At 42.4% G+C, this 19,600-nt stretch overlaps 1 protein-coding gene and 1 long non-coding RNA gene across 8 annotated transcripts in view; both read left to right on the forward strand.

Annotated features, from left to right (window-relative positions):
- The window catches only part of LOC147027942 (uncharacterized), a 15,128-nt gene extending 8,147 nt beyond the window's left edge, over nucleotides 1-6,981 (forward strand). The window contains exons 2-3 of the long non-coding RNA XR_015057338.1: nucleotides 5,726-5,776; nucleotides 6,583-6,981. This is a non-coding gene — a long non-coding RNA (uncharacterized LOC147027942). The remainder of the gene's footprint in view (nucleotides 1-5,725; nucleotides 5,777-6,582) is intronic.
- LOC147027941 (voltage-gated delayed rectifier potassium channel KCNH8-like) overlaps nucleotides 1-19,600 on the forward strand; it is a 603,764-nt gene that overhangs the window by 413,364 nt on the left and 170,800 nt on the right. The window lies entirely within an intron of this gene.

The following is a 19,600-nucleotide window of genomic DNA, read 5'->3' on the forward strand; positions in this document are numbered from 1 at the left end:
AACTGAGAAACTCTGCTCCAATGTTCTCTGCAGTAATAAAGTCTGCCATGAATTTAAACATGGATCGCAAGACAATGCGAATTGCAAAGTACAGCAGTATGTGTAACTTATGATGAAAACAACGACTCAGAATAAGCAGAATTATATTCAAAACCAAAAAAGAAAGAATGCAGCCTCCGATGCCAAGTATAGGGCTGACTCAAAGAAAAAGACAGCTTCTCGGGCAGCCTCCCATGCTAATTATAACCGTAATCCTGAAAAAAAGGCAGCAGCTCACATTAATTATGCTGTGTGTGTTTGTGTGTGTGTGTGTGTGTGTGTGTGTGTGTGTGTGTGTGTGTGTGTGTGTGTGTGTGTGTGTGTGTGTGTGTGTGTGTGTGTGTGTGTGTGTGTGTCATTGAGTACGGTAGTCCTCTATTTGGAGGGATGTCATGGGAAACAATTGGCGCCCCATCGAATGTGTATAAAATGATACGCTGAAGAGCTAGTCTCGGGTGAAGTCATAATCCTTGAAAGCCATACCTTTCATTCTCGAGCATTTGTGTAACGATCAACACTGATAAAAATGCCGGAAGACATCGCTAAAGTACCAAATCGGAAGATTGCTAAACCGCCATGTTGTACTTCTTTCTTTCTTTCTTTCTTTCTTTCTTTCTTCAGCCAACCAAGCACAATAATGGCTGAAGTGATTGCTATGATTCTAAGGTCAGGAAGCAACATTGTCTATGGGGTATTGCACTCACACCGTAAGGAAAAAAACAACAAATGAAAACATAAATGAAACAAAAAAAACAACAACCACAATCCAACAACACAAGCCGTTGCGCATCATTTACGCATACTCAGACTGGGAAATCTTCAGTAATAAAGTCTGCCGTGGATTGCAAGGCAACTGTAGTATGCTTTATTAAAAAAAGGAAAATGGTCAGGAATATACAGAGCTGTTTGGCCAAAACGTTTAGCTGTTATGTGCCAATACACGTAGCTCGGCTACTGAAGCCTCGTCGATCAGGCTGGAGCAGATGAGAACTTTACAGAATGAGAGACATCTGCTGAGACTGCAGGGCATACGGTGTTTATAATGTATGAGGCCCGGCGAGGAGGAGTGATGCAAGCGACATTTTTTAATGATATGATGATGATAGGCTCGGATGATAGGGGAAGGGTTAAAATAGTGCTATATGGCATTAACTCCAAAATGGCCGATGTGGCCCTTGCATCACTCCTCTTCGCGGCGCCTCATATGTTCCCTTACATTCTTACAAGGGCCCCAATGCAGGAGGAGGCCATTCGACCCATCAAAGCTTGCTCTATTATTACAAACTCGTGGTGCCATTTTTAAAGTCTTTGGTATAACTCGGTCCGGGTTCAAACCGCTGACCTCCCAGACTCAGAGCAGACGTTCTGAACATTACGGTTTTGCATCTACTGCAGGGTTTAACACAATACTTATTGTGTGACATCCTTCCTTTATATATTTTATACATTGCTCGCCACTGCATATTTATTACAATGTAATTCTGATGCAACAGCATATTACATCCGTCCACACAGACCTGCAGTGTCATCTGTACAAGTAATATTATTTCCTGCACATTTTAATTGGAATGCATGCTGTATAATACATACATGAACCAAGGTACTTCAAACATGATTTCTACATGTCAATTGAACCATAATTTACCCCGCATGATACTACTTTTTAACCATCCATTATTTCTACCCCCCCCCTCCCCTAGAAAAAAAACCCAAAACAAGTCAGAAAGAAACCTTTAAAAATTGAACTAACGCGTCATGATGGAATCCCAAAAGACAACTAAACAAGGTCGGAATGACACCACAATCCTTTTCCGGATTTCCATAACGACATAATTTTGACATTTTTCCATCTCAGTCCCACAACAAATTTCTTCTTTTTTCATCCGCAGCACAATGCTGCAAGGTAGCCTCATGAGGGTGTGCCTGTGCCGCTGATTGTTAGAAATATAAAGGAATCTGTCATTTGTCCATGGTGCTGCCGGTGATAGCTCGCCTACTCTTTAAGAAGGACACCGTGGGATCTTTAATGTTTACCAATGGATGCTGACAGACGGGATGCCCAGTTTAACGTCCACCTGAGGGACCGCACACAGACTGATGAACCACCCTGCCTGTGAAATACCGCAATGACAGATTATAGCTTGGTCAGGATTCAAACCCAGGCACGACAGCTTAGAAGCGAGTGTGTGTACCTCTCGGCCTTCCTACCAGTCCACAACAGATATAATACACATTTACACCAACGATAATTACACATTTACAACTCCCACATCACTATCTTCATGCAATATCGTTACTATTGCCACACAGTCACCTTCGACAAAAATGTCAAAATATGTTGTTTTGACAATCTGTAAAAGACTATGGTGTCATTCCTACCTTGATTGTTTTTTTGGGGGTGACATTTTTTTTTTATATTCTTTTTTTAATGTTTTTTTTTTCTGAATTGTGAAATATGGGTTGACCATGTGAAACCCCTTTCACCAACATCAGAGTTTGTTGGATCTTCATCCGGTTGTAAAAAGTGATCTAAGGCTTGGGAAGCACTGTGAGCCATCACTGCTGACATTGGCAAGCACTGAATGGCTGAATTGCTTATCCGATGCAATCTTCATGGAGGACAATGGATGAAATTGGCAGAACGTTGATCGAGGTAGGTTAACAGCCATGGGAAGCAAGGAGAAGCTGATGGTTTGGGCTTTAACCCTCCGTTGGAGCAAAAGAGGGAATGTGGGTTTAAGGAGAATAATAGTGCTTGGTATGAATCCAATATCAAAGGATTAATGGCAAAAGATCAAAGTGACTGAATCAAATTTCAAGTGTCAAATGCGTATCGGATAGGAAGGGTTACATAATGTTGGACACAGGACAAAGGGTGTAGATCAAGGGAGTCAAACATGAAATGGACTGGATGAAAGACAAATGGTCGATTTTTGGGTGCAGGGAGGGCTTACATAGTGTTAGGTGAGACGGCTCAATAGCAAGTACCACTACTGTACCTCTGAGCTGCCATATATCTTGGTTGGATGGCTTAATTTTATATTGAAAATGAATCTCTGGTTAAACCCTTACTATATGATCATTTGTATGGTTAGCACTGATCCACAGATATCCTCGAAAGGTGTTTGTGTGCATTGAGTTACCTTCACCACCATCTCAGATCATCCCCAATCCAAAACCATGATAATTTTTTAACGCCCCCACCACCCACCCCAATCCCACCCCAAGTCCTCCTCCTTCCAAACTTCCAGTTTTTCCCTCCTGAGAGTTTTCTTCTGTATCCATCTTGTCCTTTCCTGCTCATCATTCCTCCTCACACACATTGTTTATCCAAGTCTCTCACGATCTTGGCCTTTAACTCTGCTGTTGGTGTTTCCCCCCTCTCTCTACTGTTTCCTTTTGTCCTGTTACATCTTGATCTATTCGGTGTACTTTCTCTTCCACTCGCCTCGACTATGCATACAAAAAAGCACCACTCTCCACTCTTCATTTTCCTGAAACATATGGTTTAGCTTCGAACCCAGCTCGGGCTCAAAACGAATGTCAGGACAAAACACTCTCCCTGAATTCCAGGGGAGTGGGTTTTGATTCCTTGGCCTGATGGGGCCTTTTGACTGCCAGCTGTCAGGAAAATGGAGGACCTGCCTCCAGGGACACGTGAGAAAGCTATCACTTGTTGAACTGACAAGAGACATACTTTTCAAGGGTTATTGAAAACACATCGGTGTGTTTACTCTCTTGTAATAATAACAGAAGATGCTTGTCATTGCTTTGTGAAGTGTGCGGCTGGAGGTCTGAAGTTTGGGAGTGGTGATCAGGTTGAGAAGCCACATCGTATCAAGTGATTAAATCAAAATGATTCAAATTGACCCATCGTCAAAATGGTCGCTTCAAGCTTTCTCTTAACTTCATTCCAACAAAAAAAAATGTTGGAGTTCAGGACGATGGAGGTTGAGAGGTCAATGCGCTGACAGTGAGACAGAGAGAAACAGGTGCATAAGGGATGGATTATAAGCAGTTTGATTTAGCATATATGGAGAAAACAGGCAGGAAACTTAAATTGAATAAAAACCAATCATACATGCACAACTGACGCAGAATCAAACTTGACGTAATCCTATTTCCACTAATGTGATGATTTGTGCCGGAATTGGATGGAGGCCTACGTTAGGATTTTGCAAACCGTACTCATGAAAGGCAGGCTGCTTGGCTTATCATATTGCAATGATGTCCTCAGATATTCTTGAGCTTCAAACAAGTCCAGCCGCAGCAGTCCTTCAAAATGGCGATTAGTAGCCATCTCACGAGGTCCACCACTGAATGGTCTTTTCCATCCAACATAGTTGTGCTTGCTTCTCCTCAGGTACCCGGGTCCAGGTGTTCTCTGTTTCTTTGTCGTGGTGTTAACCCCAGTTCTCTGTCATTCAGCTTCTTCCATGAGCCTTGCCATCTCATCTGTCCTGAGGAAAACTTTGTTTTCTGCTGGATTCTTAAGTTTCCATATGATCAGGAAGTGACTAGATTGATGAAATGATCATTGTAGGCTTCCGCATAGGAATTAGTATCAACCTTCAAACACCTTTTGATCATTTATTTCAGATGTCTTTAATCATTTCCTGTGATTTAAGCATTCTTTGCATTCTCTGATGCCGAAACAATGGATGACAATGAATTCATTTTATGATAGCCATGTATGGCAAGGAAAAGAATAAAGCAGTCCATTGAAACATGTGAGAGTGATTGATAAATAAGTGTCTGCAAAGGCTAATAGAAAACCCAGCAACGTGTAATTGTATTAATATATTATTTAAGGGACCGTCTATTTTATACGTGCATGGTTCGGATGGGGTTCAGGCTGTTAAATGAGGAAATAAAAATTGATAACGGACAGAGAGGAGAGAAAATTTGAGTTCAGGAGAAATGGAGGAAAGAGATTGGGAATGGGTGGAGATGGGAGAAAGGGGGCTCCAGGAGGTTGGGGGAGGTCAAAAAATATTCTGTCGTTCTGCATACAATATACTGTATGCAGAATTTCAAAGCCGTTTGAGAGAAGGAATTTTACATCACCCGAAATTTGTTGTGGAATATTTATGAATGTTCTGATTAAGTATTAAAAATGACATATGTGTGCATGTGCATGTATGATGTAGAAAGATAAAGGCTCATGATAACAAATGTTAGTATTTTTGAGATTAGGGTTTATACAATGAAGCAAAACTAGGGGGTTTGAGAGAGGGCGAGGAGCAGATAGATCTCCACAGGGCATTTACCCTTGACCATCACACAAAAGGGAGAGTATACATTGTCACGTGGGTCTGCAGAAGCTGATATCCACACCAGTGTTAGACCGTCATGTCCATCGTCAATCAGCCAGATAGACGGTAAACACTGTTTAGATAAAATCCTGTGCCTTCCTTCTTTCAATCTGTTGGCCATTTATGAAAAAAAAACCACAAAAAAAAACTCACACCCTTGTGTGCAATTTATTTGCACATCCAAATGATGACAGAATGAGAGGCAATTGCGAATATTATATCCAAGTGGTTTTTTTTATCTTCAAGCTGTCTAATCTTTTTGCAGTGTGGCTTTAACGATAAAAATAACGCACTTAATCGGCACAGCTGGTACATCAATATTGTGTTCCCTTGTGAATTCTGCTGCTCATTCATCCCATACTTATTTGCAGATACAATTTAATACAAGCTTCTTCTCCTCCTTGTCATATGTGCAGCACATGGTGAGTGGATTGCATCATTCCTGGAAGGACGTCTACCTATGCTGCAGATGCAGTGCCACCCCTCCACTCCCTTCATCTCCCTCAATTCCCCCCTCCCAATACCCCCAAAACGGTCATGGAAGGAAATTAGAATTCAGCCAGGGCACTCACACTCAATGGCTAACTCTTTTCAAAATATGTTGTTGGATATTTAACTCCACATGCAAATGCTAGCTAACGTGACAGCCGGCTTAAAGTTTTCTCCAAAGGACAGTATGTGAGTTTACTCATTGGGGCAATGCCCCCCCCCCCACCCAAACACACAGCACTACGATCTATGTGCTACACAGCACTACGATCTAAAGTAAACGTGTGTGTGTGTGTGTGTATACCTTTGTCATAATATTTGGATATTTTAAACCTTTTTATTTTCATAAATGGTTTATCTCAACAAGGCTAGTGTGATTTTATGAAAATCCATGCGACCATTGCACAATGCTCTTCGGTAATTGGTCTTTGGTAATGACCTCTTGGAAGGAGTGTGCTGGTTTGGGATGAAAGGAAAAAAAAAATAGAAGACATTCTTCGGATTATTAATTTTTATTCTACTCAGTCAGACATAACGATCACGGATATTTTAAAATGCTCTGTTCACAGTTAATACACCTTGTTCACATGTAAAACACCCCATATCTTATTATAATGGAGCAAATGTATACTGTTATGTATGGATGTATATTTGTAATCAAAACGTCTTCTACTTCTTCAAACTTTATTTAATAATTCCCACCATGTTGTCAGAAAGTAAACCAGTACTCTTTATGTAGGGATGGCGTGGAAAAAGAATTGCCGGTCCCATCTGCTACATACAGAACGAAAGTTGGAGGACCTTCTCCATAAAGTCACGTCGGCTACATATGAGAACCGACTTGGTTTGTTCAGCTGATTATGAAGGCAGGGATCACTTTTCACTTCTGCAGACCATGGCAAAATAAAAAAAAGAGATCGGACAAACCAGGGAATTCATTTTCTCATTCATAATAATAATAATAATAATAATAATATTAATATTCTTCAGACGGCATAGTTCCGAGCTGCCTCTATCAATTACAATGATTCCTTTTATTTTTTATATGCATTGTCGAGGCTCGTATGAGAGCGAACACACAACGCACAGCAAGGAGGGCATGATACAAGAGGGGCGGGAGTGGGATGAGCAAAACATTGGGGAACAGAGACGTTAGATCTGTGGAAGGCACAAGGATGGGGTGGGGAACACGGGGTCTACAAGATGGACATGAAACGGACTTTGAGGAAGGAAAGCGGGGAATTTGAAGGATATGGGTTTGGGGTGGATTAACGGGGGTAGAAAAGATTGAGGTTTTGGATGTGAGAAGATAGGTGGTGGTGAACAGCTGTTTTGAAGGCCTAGCAGGAAGAATGGGATTGAAGAGAGTGTGGTAGTTTATTCCAAAGGCGGGAAAAAAGAGGAATGATGATTCTGGTACCATCCGACAGAGTTTTCCCTCATGCATCATCCTTTGGTGTTGTAATATTCAAAGCTTGAAAGGATTCCTTCTACGAAACTTATGCAAAACTATATTCCTTTGTAAAACAAGTAAAAAAGACGTAAAATGTCAGAGCCCCGTTGTTTTAGTAATTTTTCTATATGGAGTTAAAGGGATACCATATTTATGTACAATTAAAATGGCTGCCAGTCTACCAGTCAGCCATCTTTGATCAGATAACAAAATAAAGTGAGGGACACGTGTTCGCCATCATGCACTGTGCTTGTGCCACGTTTGAACAAAATCGGACGATGCGTGTTTGAGAATTGGTTGAAGACGTGTTCAACATCAGGTTTTTGACAACTAAAATGGCCGCCAGTCAGCCATCTTGAATCTGATATCAAAAAAAAAATGACGTGCATAATGCATATGTATACCATCATGTGTTGTCTTTGTACCAAGTCCGAATAAAATTGGTCCATACATGTCTGATATATGATTGCGAACGCACGCGTGCACGCACTAACGCGAAAATTGAGACCAAATCCATGCACCCCCGATTTAGACTCAGTCTAATGGGGGCTAAAATTGGCAGGGATCCAACGGATGGGTGGGACTATGCGACTGTCAATCAGCTTTATGCAGCAGGCCGATATACATTTACCTCAGTGTGGTATGTATCGACATCAAATAATATCAGCAGAAATACCATGCCTTGGGAAATCCCTTATTTTTCAGTGTTGTATTTATGAAAATAAAATAATAGTGAGGTATCAGCACTTCACACAGGATACGCGTGATCACAAACCCTTCTCCAGTCACAGTATCAAGGTAAAAGCGAACCACATGATGAAGAACCTCCTCGAGTCACGGTGTCTCGGCAGCAGATTCACTTTGTCGGCACATCACGATATCGCAAGACATGCAGGAAGAGATACAGTATTTGACATTGCTGACAAGATCTCTTGGCACTTTTGCTCCAATATTGGGTATCCTCTGAGTACCATACCATTCTGTTCATTCAACATGATAAAAAAAATTTCAGAACCAAGTGAATAAAAGATTTATGCGAAATAAATATAGCAATGTAGGGATGATAAACTCCAGTTTAAAAAAGGTTTTAAACAAGATAGGGATGATGTTGAATTAGCGAACAATATTGCCGTCACATAACAATCCCTACATCACTGCCTCCTTTACACTTCAAAAATTACTGCTTCAAGCTTCCACAAACACTCCACTTACTTACAACAGTACTTGCTTACTCTTGTAGTGTAACCACACACTGAGACTCCACAAATTAGCAGCCCAACTGGAATGTTCTGTGATACCAGAACATAAACATCAACTTCTCACAAACTGCATGCCCATCTCCAATAACAGCATTCTATAATTATCTGCATTTGTGATTGGTTAGTCGAACGTCATAAAAAAGAAAGTAGGAAAGACAAATAAAGTTGCAAGAACTCCCTGAAATGAAATAGAGGAGCTTCTAATACTTTTAGCTCGACAATAGTCTGGAGTCAGTGATGTTGGGATTGTTATGTGACGGCAATACAGTTAGCTACTCTCTCAGCCAACATCATCCCTATCTTGTTTAAAACCTTTTTTAGACTGTAGTTTTTCATCCCTACATTTTTTTATTAAGCATATTTTTTTTTATTCACTTGTATCTATACTAAGAAATGTGTGTGTGTGTGTGTGTGTGTGTGTGTGTGTGTGTGTGTGTGTGTGTGTGTGTGTGTGTGTGTGTGGGGGCGTGTGTGTGTGTGTGTGGGTGTGTGTGTGTGTGTGTGTGTGTGTGTGTGTGTGTGTGTGTGTGTGTGTGTGTGTGTGTCTGTGTGCGCGCGTGTGTGTGTGTGTGTGTGTGCGTGTGTATTCTCCATAACTCCAAAACCATGAAACCAAGCAGCCTGAAACTGCATGCATACTAAGAAACTCCAAGGAAGTACATCAGGGGAAATTGGGTGTTTGAGTTAATTAAGACAACCCTTTTGAAGATAAACAGCCTTATTTAATTATTTCCTTTATCAGGTACATCCTTAGCCATCTCTCTCTCTCTCTCTCTCTCTCTCTCTCTCTCTCTCTCTCTCTCTCTCTCTCTCTCTCTCTCTCTCTCTCTCTCTCTCTCTCTCTCTCTCTCTCTCTCTCTCTCTCTCTCTCTGCCTGCCTCTCTCTCTCTCTCTCTCTCTCTCTCTCTCTCTCTCTCTCTCTCTCTCTCTCTCTCTCTCTCTCTCTCTCTCTCTCTCTCTCTCTCTCTCTCTCTCTCTCTCTCTCTCTCTCTCTCTCTCTCTCTCTCTCTCTCTCTCTCTCTCTCTCTCTCTCTCTCTCTCTCTCTCTCCCTCTCTCCCTCTCTCTCTCTGGGGTATTAAGGTGTATCCTGGTTTACCTCGCTGGGGTCTGAAGCCGCTATGTTTTTTTGACCAGCTCAACCATGCCTTGACTTGGAACAGGCCGCGATGATTCATGAGCAATACTTTTTTTCCACTTTCATCACTCATATTATTGTATGCCCATTAATTTCAGCTACAAATCACTGGCAACATTGCAATGCTTATAAATGTCAGGAGACGCTAGCATTTGTGGCTTTATTTCATTTCTGCACATGCCATAACGGAGAGAATCTCTTAAAGTAAACAGAATTACAAAGTTTAAGCTCCAGAATCAAACTTAGCAGCAGTTCCAACTGCTTAAAAAGTGTTCATTTGTCGAAGTCAGACATAATTTGGACATTTGGACATAGCTATTGCTTTCCAACCATATAATTTGAGTGCTTAAACCACTTGCTGCGCGCCATACAGTGGATGGCAGTACATTTCGTGATGCAATCGGGATGTACATTTGGCAGTTGCTACAAGATAGAGGTAAATGTATGGGTATGTTTGCATCTGTAATTCAGAGATGCTCCACTGGTGTGTGTGTGTGTGTGTGTGTGTGTGTGTGTGTGTGTGTGTGTGTGTGTGTGTGTGTGTGTGTGTGTGTGTGTGTGTGTGCGCGCGCCCGCATGCTTGGTTATGTGTGTGCTGTGGTGGCAAAGTTTTATCCTGTATCTTGGAAGTTTTAACTTTTAACCTCAGCAGCGTATGAGTGATCATGTTTTCCTTTGTCTACTTGACTGTTTCTAAAGCAATTGGTTATTACCTTCGCATTCTGCGAAAGGTTATGTATTGGTCGCTGTGTATTTATTTATTTATTTATTTGTGAATATGTGTGTGTGTTTGTTTGTTATTCGCATAACTCAGAAAGTATTAAACCAAATCGCTTGAAATTTGGTGGGATGATGGGTTATTATCCAAGGAACATTTGATTAGATTTTGGGAGCGATGTGGTCAAAGGTCAAGGTCAAGGTCACGGAAAGGTCAAATTCGTATTTTTACCATAGCGCGGTCAATTTTGATCTAACTGGCATGCAACCGATGCCAAAATGTTCAGAATTCATTGCCCAATCTTGTGATGGGCGACATGACACAATTATGTCATTACCCTTGTTAGCGGTTGGGGGTCAAAGGTCAGTGGGGTCACGACCTTTCAAAATATGCGGTTTTTGTCATAACACGGTCAAATCAAAACCGATTTGCATGAAACCAATACCAAAATGTTCACTGTTCTGTTCCCCCCACTCTCATGCCAAGAACAAAAAAGTAGCGGAGGCGAAGGTATGCGCTCTACCAAATGCCCATTCTAGTTTTATATGACCTGGTGTGCTTTACAAAGGTTATATGGTTTCTCTTAACTTTCAAAACTAAATACATTTGATAACACCTGATTTCCAAGCCATTCGCTGTAAAAAACGTATTTTCTCAATGACAGAGCCAATTTTTTTTCCACCTGCCACACAATTGTGTGTGTGTGTGTGTGTGTGTGTGTGTGTGTGTGTGTGTGTGTGTGTGTGTGTGTGTGTGTGTGTGTGTGTGTGTGTGTGTGTGTGTGTGTGTGTGTGTTATTCATAAAGCATAACATATTATCTGATAACTCCCCTACCCCCACTACCTAAACACTTCTCTCTCATTGTCTCATCCTCGCTCCACCCCCTCTTGATACAGTGCAGCATCCTCCCAAACCTCTCACTGTCTTTCTGTCTCCGAACTTGTCTGGACGGTGGTTATCCCCACACATATCTGAACAGTAGTTATCTCCGCATGTGTCCGGGTGGTGGTTATTTCCATACGTGTCTGGACGGTGGTTATTTCTGGACATTGGTTGTCTCCAGATATGTCCAGACGGTGGTTATATCCGGACGGACCCTCCCCCCACTCTGTCTTCCCTTGCCCTCCCCTCACACTGTCTTCCCCTCCCCTCACACTTATTTTCCCTCCCTTCACGCTGCCTTCCCTTCCCCCACCCCTCCTCGCTCCCCCACCTCTCCTCGCTCCCCCACCTGTCCTCTCTCCCGCTTCCCTCCTCACTCCCCATCCCTCCTCTCTCCATCCTCTCCCTCCTCATCCCTCCTCTCCCTCCCCATCCCTCCTCTCTCCCTCCCCTCCCTCCTCTCTCCGTTCTCTCTCCTCCTCCTCCTCCTCCTCCTCCTCCTCCTCCTCCTTACTCCCCACCTTTATTACTCCCATCAAGAAGCGATGAGTTGTATTTGCGAGTACACTCTACGATAAGAGAGCCGTGTGTGATTGTGTGTCACCATTTTTCTCAGAGATGACTGAATAGATCTTCAACAAACTGTCAGAGGTTCCTCACTGCCAGTGAGTATTTTAGACATTTTTAATTTTTTTTATTTTGAAAAACAATGGTTCTTTTTTTTTTTGTAGAATATTTTTTTATTATCGGTCTATAATGCCGAAGCCTTTTTGATTATTGACAGTTATATTCAAGTACACATAGTAAGAATAAATACAAAACAATTACCGGAAATTTAAATAGAAATAAACCTCTTCCGCAAGTGGTCAAAGTTTGCGGTACATCTTCTCCTTCCTGCATGCACCATATTTATAGATCGGGGTCAAACTTCACCCAGAAACATCAATATAACATGCACTACTAATAACATCTAATTCCACTAATAAGGGTTACATAATGTTGGTCACAGGACAAAGGATGCAGATCAAGGGAGTAAAACATGAAATGGACTGGATGAAAGACCAATGGTCTATTTTTTGGTGCAGGGAGGACTTAGATAGTGTAAGGTGAGACGGCTCAAGAGCAAGATGATGTGCCCTGATTTTTTTTCTGTGTCATCGCTCTTCCATGAGCCTCGACCATGTTAAAGAAAAACAAATTTTTACATTCGCGGCATTTTCTATAAAGGAATGTATCCCCCATAAATTGATGGGTCCAGCAATATGCATACGAACCGTGCTTCCCCATTCTCAGGTCGTTCAACCGCATTTGATTTTTCATTTCTTTATATTTTCATTTACGGATGCGTCCTGGCAGTTCTGTGATTTTTTTCTGGTGTATTAGCTTGGATGTTCATCATCAGCACACAAAATTTCAGCTTTCTATGTCACACAGAAGGCAACGATCTTAATATCAGTCAGTCAGTCAGTGGTTCAGCTCTGCCATTCAGCCTGGCCCTGCGACTCTGGTCAATGGTATCCAGTGTCCCTTGAGAGACAAACTTCTTCTTCGCACTACGGTAAGTTCCAAGGCATCTACAGGCAACACCAAGGATGGTCATCTTGAAGGCACTCCACAACTCTTGAGGATCCCCCAAAGGACCCAGACCCTCCAAATCTCCCCTGCAGTACAGTCAAAATGTCGGATGACCTCCCACAAATTGCAACAAAAGCAAACTCAACAGATTTTGATTCCTGGATATGTCCTCAGTGACAGAAAAAAGTCCTATGGGATCCTCCGGGGGGAAAGTCCTGAAATCATGGAAATCCAATATGGCCGCCACCCGGCTTCGGGGAAAATGAGAAAATTGTGAAGATTGATATTTTAATATGTAAATATATGTTTTTCTGCATTCTAATTGTTTCTAGTTATGGTCAGTATATTGATATACAAGAATAATTATTAAAAAGTGAAATGTATTGAGGGTAAAATAAAAAAAAATTATAGCTTTTTTGTCCAAAAATGTCAATTTTGTGTCCCGAAAATTTTTTTTTTCCTGATACTGATTTTGGCTCCTGGACCAAAAAAATGAAATGTTGAGGACACAAGATGAAATCAAGTCGATGGCAATACAATATAATTGTGCAAATCATTGAAACATGACAAAATTCACAATTCCACTCGGGGCAATCACATCTGCCTGCCGAAGGTTTCGAAATGAAAATGAAAATTCGCATTAAACTCAGAAGCTACATCCATTATAAACTTACTATACATGTTGAGAAAAATCAAGCGTATTAAAGTTAGAACTCGACAATGTTGTCATCATCCTCATCATTGTCACATGGAGTGTTTGTGCAGCCAGAGCCCCTGCAGTTTCCACAAGCTGGAGTGCACTCAATGTTGTGCTTCTTGCATGTGCATCTCATGGTGCTACATTCAGCCTGGCAGTTGCACCTAATGACACGTAACATCTTTTCAGGAGCTGGAGCTATTGATGTCTGAAGTGGCACAAAACCCTCGTCACACTTCAGCCAACCCCAGTCTGTCGGAAGAAGTTCATCTGCACATCCCTTCCATTCTTGGACTTGCAGATACACGCGCAGGCTGTGATACTTGCTGCTTCTGATGTTGGTGGTAGCGTCTGTGGTTGCACGTGAGAGGAGCTCGAAGCCACCTTGTCCCAGTCCCGCTGATACCGGAGGGTGTCCAGGGCGTCAGTTGACTTTCCGTTGTAGATTATCACCAATGTTTTTTCTCCTGCATCTGCCACATCACATACGGAAGCTGGATATGTATCAAAAACCTTGGCCTGCTCACGGAATGTGTTGTTTGCTTTGAACTTTTTGAGGGAAGCTCCCTTTCCAATCTCATGAAGACGAGATGTCGTGTTGCACTCAAGAACTGCATGTAGAAACAGTATGTGCTTGCATATGTCTGTACCAATCATTTTCTTTGTTGCCTTGATGTTCCAGATGCGAGGCTTCTTCGTGTTCTTCTTTGGCTCGGGACAAAAGAAGAGGTCATGGGATTCTAAGCTTGCATGGTAGCATAGGAGGACGAGGAAGTCTGTGTCATCACCAACTAACACAGTGTTGGTGACAGTAGCAGACTGCACGGCCTTCAGTACAATCAGGAGATCAGCATCCCCTAAGGCATGGTGTGTCTCACAGTTCTTCTTCTGAAGCTCTTCACTCAACATAAAAATGAATTGCTGTTTATTCTGCCTATTGGCAAGAAACTGTTCCTTCATTGTGAGACGCATGTCAGCTGTAAATGTCACAGTAGTGCCAGCATTCCCTTTAGACCGTCTCAGGTGTGTCATGTCCTTCGTGTTGGTACTCTCATAACTATCAAGCACGACTATGGCATCTCCGTACTTCTTCGTTACATAATCAGTGTACTGGTGGCATATGTCTGCATGTAGATCCACGAGACCATGGAATGCGTTGAACAAGTGCCCCGCCATCCAAAACGTACTGTTGGCCATTATTGGGAATATCGGCTGGGACATTGGATCCAAAAAGACTGGCTTGTGTGCTTCTCGGAGCTGAAGAGAGGAATCAAAGAGGGTTGGTGGATAGCTGCACAGTTCATATTTGAAGGCCGACTCCAGTTCTTCTGCTGTCTGTGCAACAGTGATCAGTCTCTGGAAGAGGAGTTGTGGGTCAACCTGAACTTTCTCTCCATTAATCTTGACAGATGACTTCATGCCGAGGGTGACAACTTGGTCTTTCCTCTTAAATGTGTACTCGGCAGGTGTTTTCCCATCCATAGATTTCAATATTTTGACTCCTACAGCATGTGCTGTATCGAAGTTGACGGTGGGGTGTGCATGAACTCCAGTGGCAATGTTCCTCAGACGTGGATCTCTACTGAACGGATTCCGTTCCTGTAAATACTGAAGAGCTGATAGTGTGTCCTTCCAGTCACGAGATTGTCTTGCCTTGGTTATGTCCTTCTTCTGCTCTCCAGTGTTGTAGTTCACACCTGTGAGCTCCTGCATTGCCTGGTTTATTTCTACACAGGCAGGCATTGATAGTAGCCATACCAGCCGTTGTTGCTGTCATTCCTTGCCCTCGTGTGAGCCCCCCGCTGATCTTCAAACTTCTCATAAGAACTTGTTCGATGATCAGGTCAGATGAAAGACCTGCCCACAGGCGATCACTTCGTCGAACCACATGAAACCCCTCATCAAAACGTTGTTGGACATTGGGATGTTCAGTTTTGAGGTTGGACATCTGCTGCAGATACACCAACGCAGATTTGGCATTCAGGTTGTGGCCCGAGGCTGCCAGGTAAGGCAGCATTTCGTGGATGGCCTGTAGATGTAGTGCCCAGTTCCCAGTGCGCTCTGCCCGGATGTATTTACGGAGAATGTCCAGCATGTCCATATACTGAACCCAGAGCGCTGAAGTTCAATGATCTCTCGGACTCTCTGGAAAATCCTCTATTTCTCTTTGCCAACGACTCCACCCTCTGCCGTACCATCTGTCATCCCTCAGACTGGCAAGCAGCAGCTTCTTCGCTCACTGCAGATCTGGATAAAATCACAAACTGGTCCAACACGTGGAACATGTCTTTCAATCCAGACAAATCTCACACTCTCACTATGTCTCTTCGAAAGGACCGTTTACAACCCCCCCCCCCCATCCACTTTCTCAACAATCCTCTGGAAGAAGTCTTTTCTTTCAAGCTTCTAGGTCTCACTATCTGCCATGACCTTTCCTGGGAAAGTCACATTTCCAACCTCGCCTCAAAAGCCAGTCGCCGTCTGGGAATCCTCCGTCGTGCTAAGTCCTTCCTCGGCCCTCTTGAGCTCCTGACCACTTACAAAGCTTTTGTCCGTAGCCTGATGGAGTACTGCTCTCCCCTCTGGGCTGGTGCTCCTGCCTCCCAACTTTCTCGGCTTCACGCTGTCGAAACCAGGGCATTTAAGATCATCGGCATCTCCCGCAATGAAGCTGAGTCTTTGGGCCTCTCACTCGATCACCGCAGGTTGGTCGGTGGTCTTTCTGTCTTCTACCGACTCCTCTCCAGCCTTGCCCCCCCCTGCTCTCTCTGCGATTTGTCCCCACCACATTTCCACAGGGCGCTCAAGGTCCGCCAACAACCCCCTTCTGGTAAAACTACCAAAATCACGAATCACTGCTCATCTTCACTCTTTCATTCCTCTTTTTTCCCGCCTTTGGAATAAACTTCCTCACTCTATTCTTTCCCATTCTTCCCTCCAGGCTTTCAAAACAGCTGTTCACCACCACCTCTTATCTTCCCCCATCCAAATCCTCGATCTTTTCTACCCCCGATAATCCACCCAAGCCCACTTCCTTCATTTCTCCTGCTTTCCTTCCTGAAAGTCCCCGAAATGTCCATCTTCTCTTCGCCATGTTCCCCGTCCCATCCTCACTTGCTGTGAGTTATGTGTTAGCTCTCATACGAGCCTCGACCAAGGTATACAAAAAAAAGAAGATATCTTTGCAGACTCAGCATGCTTCTGAACGTGGTCTTTGATTCGTTTCAAGACGTCAGACTTGCATACTTCTTCCACAGACTGGGGTTGGCAGAAGTGTGACGTGGGTTTTGTGCCACTTCAGACATCAATAGCTCCAGCTCCTGAAAAGATGTTACGTGTCATTAGGTGCAACTGCCAAGCTGAATGTATCACCATGAGATGCACATGCAAGAAGCACAACAGTGAGTGCACTCCAACTTGTGGAAACTACAGGGACTCTGGCTGCACAAACACTCCATGTGACAATGATGAGGATGATGATGACATTGTCGAGTTCTAACTTTAATACGCTTAATTTTTCTCAACATGTATAGTAAGTTTATAATGGATGTGGTTTCTGAGTTTAATGCGAATTTTCATTTTCATTTGGAAACCTTTGTCAGGCAGATGTGATTGTCCTGAGTGGAATTGTGAATTTTGTCATGTTTCAATGATTTACATAATTATATTGTATTGCCATAGACTTGATTTCATCTTGTGTCTTCAACGTTTCTTTTTTTTTGTCCAGGAGCCAAAATCAGTATCAGGAAAAAAAAAATTTTTCGGGACAAAAAATTGACATTTCTGGACAAAAACGCTATAATTTTTTATTTTACCCTCAATACATTTCACTTTTTAAAAAATCATTCTTGTATATCAATATACTGACCATAACGAGAAGCAATTAGAATACAGAAAAACATATATTTACATATTAAAATATCAATCTTTACAATTTTCTCATTTTCCCCAAAGCCAGGTGGTGGCCATATTGGATTTCCATGATTTCGGGACTTCCCCTCCCCCCCCCCCCCCCGGAGGATCCCTTAGGACTTTTTTTCTCTAACTGAGGACATATCCAGGAATCAAAATCTGTTGAGTTTGCTTTTTTTGCAATTTGTGGGAGGTTGACCAAATATTTCTGCTAAAATGCCCGTACTACTCAGACTGTTCGCAAACTCCTCAGCAGTGGATGATAAATGGGTTTTTTGGACACCCATTCAAATGAATGGGGAAAAAGGGAAAAACTTTCTGACTCAAGTCCCAAAAGCCCAAAATAGGAGACTGATTTTCTCCCCACCTATCCCCTTCCCTCCCATACAAGCAAATGTAAAATTGAGACTGAAAGATTGAGACTAACTGATTAAAGCACTTCTTCCCTCCAACATAATCACAGTCCTTTTATATTTTCATTCCACTCAAAGAGCGAACCAGCGAATATTTGTCGATGTTCTACTTTCGGGAATAACTTAATTTTCCGAAAACATTTATTTCCATCGAGTATATTCACTTTATCTCTTCAAGTACGAAAGAAAGTGAAGTTCACTATCCCTCCTTTGGTTCTGTAAATTGGGGAAGTGCCTTTAAGAGCACAGTCGTGCTGTGAAAATGAGGAATTATTCTTTGCCCATGTCTCTCATGGTTATATCTTAAATCATCAGAACACTAACAGAACAAAGTTTAGCTAAAAGCAAGAAAAAACAGCTTTTAAACTTGTTTTCTCAAAATCAGTCAAAGCAAGCTGTTTCTTTTTCATGTTAAAATGAGTCAGTCTGGAGTCAGCCAAGTTGCCTCGCCCGAACCGAGCCAAAAATATTCCAAAGTCATTTCCTATATGGGACACACCCTGAAAAACCCATTGTTGTGTAATCTCCCATTACGTCATCAACAGGAGGCTATTTATTGCTTCGTATGCTCGGGCTTCGTATGTTTTGTTTTGAAAATGGATTGTGCAGACAATTTCTCCAACCTTGCGGATCAATCGTTTTCACAAGATGACAGGTGAGATGCTGAACCCAATTCATTTTTTGTTGTTTTATACAGAATTAAATCACTATACAACCAATAATTATTGTCTTTTTCTAACAGGTTGTCCCCAATAAGAATATTGTTGATAACTGATCTATAACATGAGGCCTTTGAATTACACGATGAGTGGCTAAAAATGAATGATTTCCTTGAAGACATTCGATCGTTCAGAAGAGAACTGAATGACATTTTTGTTGGCTGGGAAAAAATTCTCTCACATCCTCTGACCTTGAATGAGTCGAGTCAAAGGTGAGAAATTATCCCTCTGTGTGTCTTTATGTCTTTGTCTCTCTCTCCCTCTGTCTTTATCTCTACCGATGTGTGTGTGTGTGTGCATTTGTGTATGTGTGTGTGTGTGTGTGTGTGTGTGTGTGTGTGTGTGTGTGTGTGTGTGTGTGTGTGTGTGTGTGTGTGTGTGTGTGTGTGTGTGTGTGTGTGTGTGTGTGTGTGCATTTGACTCATTATAATATTTTTATTTTTCAGTTTAAACACCTGTCTGGATGAACCAAACACACAACTTAATCTTCTGGAGGAATCTGACATGACACTATCTTCCAGAGGTAAATGTTATATTTATTATTTTATTAATATCATAATATAATCATCTTTATATACCCTAATTGTTCTTCACTCTTTGTTTTGAACAGAATATGTTGATCGAGTTTCAAAATCAAACAAACCATCAGACTGCTGCGAAAGAAGATTTTGTTCAATGTTATTACTTTTGTTTAATTATAAATGCTTTCCTTATAATTTTCTGATTTTGAATTACAAGAAAAGAATAAAGGAGATGTAAAGGGGAGGGGGTGGGGGTTTGGGGTAGGTGCGCTCCCCCAACGACCCACCTCCCCCCTCATCCCTCTCCCCTCCCCTCACCGTGTGGGGAAAGGTGGGGGGTGGGATGAGGGGGGTGGTGGGTCAAAGGTGCGGGTGCACAGGGGGGTGGGGCTTGTGTGGGTGGGTGGGGCTTGTGTGGGTGGGTGGAGCTTGTGTGGGTGGGGTTTGCGTGGATGTGGCTTGTGTTGGTGG

The sequence above is a fragment of the Eptatretus burgeri genome, chromosome 4 (genome assembly GCF_056783735.1).
Source record: "Eptatretus burgeri isolate ZD-2024b chromosome 4, Ebu_testis_v1, whole genome shotgun sequence".
Taxonomy (NCBI): domain Eukaryota; kingdom Metazoa; phylum Chordata; class Myxini; order Myxiniformes; family Myxinidae; genus Eptatretus; species Eptatretus burgeri.